The sequence below is a fragment of the Erigeron canadensis genome, chromosome 1, assembly GCF_010389155.1.
Source record: "Erigeron canadensis isolate Cc75 chromosome 1, C_canadensis_v1, whole genome shotgun sequence".
Lineage (NCBI taxonomy): Eukaryota > Viridiplantae > Streptophyta > Magnoliopsida > Asterales > Asteraceae > Erigeron > Erigeron canadensis.
The window spans coordinates 33,901,027-33,904,623 of record NC_057761.1 but is presented as its reverse complement, the minus strand read 5'-3'; the positions used below and the strand labels follow the sequence as shown (position 1 = coordinate 33,904,623).

The 3,597-nt window shown below is 37.8% G+C and overlaps 1 pseudogene; it reads right to left on the bottom strand.

The window, feature by feature from the left end:
• LOC122584961 overlaps positions 1–3,597 on the bottom strand; it is a 4,257-nt pseudogene extending 660 nt beyond the window's left edge.

Below are 3,597 nucleotides of genomic sequence, written 5' to 3'. Positions count from 1 at the left end.
TTTGTTCCAAGTCTCAATCCTCTTTCGAGATTCATCGATATTGAATCAATCGAACGCACTTCTAACACCTGTTCTACTTTTGGAAGACCTTGCGTTATATCACCAGATCTTGATTTTTCATATATAAATGTAACTAATGTATCTCCTTCGCAAAGGATTTCCCCGTAATGTCCATGAACAGTTGCTCCTGGAGTAGCCAAATAAGGCTTAGCTGATCGTATTACCACAGAGTCAACTTGAAGAATTAGAACTTGACCCGATTTTAAATGCGGTCCTTTTTTGGCTATACATACATTTTCACAAAGAAACTGCCCAAGACTAACGATTGTAGATGCCTCTTCACAACAATTGTAATGCAGAAAATACCAATTCAAATTGAATGGATTCAAAATGATGTTACTGCACGAATAGGGATTATAACTTTACCTTTTTCATCCAGTAATAATATTTAAGTATTTGAAAAATCTGTTTTAAATTGTCAAGTTGCAAATAGTTAGTTACCAACATTTTGTTATGGGTTATTAAATCGGAAAATAAATCAAATTATAAATTGGAAAGCCTGTTCCTAAGGGGCCCAACGGATTCCTAATTGGAATTGGGGGGTCCTCTTTGATTGATTCTTTTATCACATTGGTAGATTTTACATCGTTGAATGGGCCTGTTCGAGAACAATTGGATGATGACAAAATTATCAAAGATTGAGATTCTTTATTTCGATTCAATAACGTATGAATAGTTCCTTGATTTGGATTAAGGGATTCTTGAATCCTTGCCTTGGAATAGGAATAAATGGAAGAAAACGGATTGACATTAGCGCGATCTGGTCGATTCTCAGAGATTAATCCTGAACCCGACAGATCATTTCTTTTCCGGTATACAAAATAGGTGACTTCGCTAAGTCGATTCGTAGAAAATCTCTAATTAAACCATTTGTCCTTATTTCAACAAAGGAAGCACAGGCCTTTTCGATCTTTTTGTCTTGGTCCCAATTCAACACTAAACAGTCCGAACTAATTGAATACTTGTGTCCCAAATTTCAAGAATAGGGTCGTAATAAAGGATATAGTTGACAACTCGAAGTTGTAGATTATCACTTTCTTGCAAGAGATCCGGTGGGAAAAGTCTTCCTAAATTTATACCATCCGTTTTTTATATGGGATTACAGGTTGAACCAAAACAAATATTTTTTTTTCATACCTGGAAAGTTTCATTCGTTGGATATAGAGCCAATTTTTCAATTTTTTGTATTCTTTGGAATTTTGTTTTCCCCCTCCTGGTGGTATCAATCGGAATGCCTTGTTTGTCTTTCCAGGAAAATGGATATCTCCAGAAAAGATTATTAGTTTAATTTTTCTGCTTTTTTCTTCACTCGGACCAATCCACCTACCCGACTTCTTCTATTTAAAGTGATTTGTGTATCTATCCCATAATACTATTGTGCCGTACCATTATGGAACAAGATTCGGCCAAAATGTGGACTTCCACGGAATAAAAAAAACGGATTTACTTCCTTTTGGTATTTTGGCCAAAATACCTTGACTCCTCGATACTCAATCAACTCCTCTTCATTAACGATTGAATTCAGTTCTCTAGTCTCATATTTAGTAAGTCCCGAGCTCTTTCTTATATATCGAGGATCGTCGAAATAAGCAAGAATACTATTCTACGGAGAATGCCATTTCGCGGGATTTCAATTGAGATACCTGAAGAAGGTATTAATTGGTTCTCGTCCTCTTGAATCGATTCGAGTGGGATGATGACTCTATTTCTTCGCCTCTTTGCCAATAAATCCGAATTCCCCTCGAGAACGGCCGGATTTCTGAGATTACAACGACTGGTACCTGTCATTCGATTAAGTTCTGAATAATCAGGAATCTTATCTCCTTTTTGATTTTTACCATAAAAATACGAACTAAAAAATTGTGTCTCACTTGATTATTAGTTACTGAGGGGTTAGAAATATATCTTCGCTTAACAGAAAGAGAATAAGCGTTCATTTGATCTTGATCCTTGTGGATCGAACAGGGGCCTGGACTGGATCTCCAGGGCTCCCTAATAATATCCATAAATGACTTGTTTTTGGTAAGAGATGAATATTACCATATGTGAATTCAGGTGCATGGTACACATCGGTATTCCAGTGCATTTCGCCTTCTGAGTCAGAATAAATATGTTTTCGAACCTTCTCTTTCAAATTCAAAGTGGATGTTCTCGCGCGAATCTCAGCAATGACTTGTTCTGATTCTACATATTGATCGTTTGAACTAAAAGAAACTTTTAGGCGGAATACACACATTGTGTATAATATCTTCACTTTCAATAGTTACATACAAGTCTCTAGAACATAGAAAAGCAGGATGTCCATGACGCGTACGTGTCGGATGAACCAAATCCTCGTTGAATTTTATTTTCCATTAGAAGGGGCTCGGACATGTTCTGCAGTACCCCTGTGAATACTCCGCCGGTATGAAAAGTTCTTAATGTTAATTGAGTACCTGGTTCTCCAATAGATTGACCCGCAATAATACCTACAGCTTCTCCCAATTCGACCAGGTCGTCGTGAGCCGGGCTTCGGCCATAGCATAGTTGACAAATCCAAGATGTACTCCTACAAGTAAAGGGGGTTCGAATAGAGATTGGTTGTGCTCTAAAAGTTATGAATCTATTAACAAGTCCAACCCAATATCTGATTTCTAGTAGCAATGCATCGCGAACCTATATATATATGATCCGCTAATACACGCCCAATTAATGTTTGGATAAAAATCCTGTCGGTCATCATTCCATTTCGAGGACTTACAGAAATACCTCGGACGGTGCCACAATCTGTTCGACGGACAACAATGTGTTGAACTACTTCAACAAGTCTGCGCGTGAGGTATCCTGCATCTGATGTTCGGATAGCGGTATCCACACTCCTTTACGGGCTCCATAGCAAGAAATAATATATTCTGTTAAAGAGAGTCCTTCGCGTAAATTGCTTTGAATGGGTAAATCAATCATTTGACCTTGGGGATCCGACATTAATCCTCTCATACCTACTAATTGATGTACCTGAGATGCATTTCCTCTGGCTCCCGAAAAAGACATTATATGGACTGGATTAAAAGGATCGGTCATCCGAAAATTAGGATTCATTTCTTGTCGCAAATATTCACTTGTGGCATACCAGATCTCGATCGATTGACGTAATTTTTCTACGGCGTGTACATTTCCATAATGATGGTGTTTTTCCAAAATAAAACTTTGTTGTTCAGCGTCTTGAACTAGCCATCTTTTAGAAGGTATTGTTAAAAGATCATCAATTCCTAATGAAATAGATGCGGCGGTAGCTTGTCGGAAACCCAGAGTCTTTACTTGATCCAGGATATGTGATGTATATCCTATTCCATAGTGATCAATAAATCGACTAATAAGTCGTTTCATGGCAGTTCCGTCTATCACGTTATTGTGAAAGACCTGAGTGGGCCGTTCTGCCATCAGTACCTCCATATTGCGATGAGTAGAATTTGACAATGGGTTTGAGTCAGTGATTGGACAACTTCCTTTTCTAGATCTTGATTCACGTAGAAATTCCGCAATTTTATAGTCCTAGTT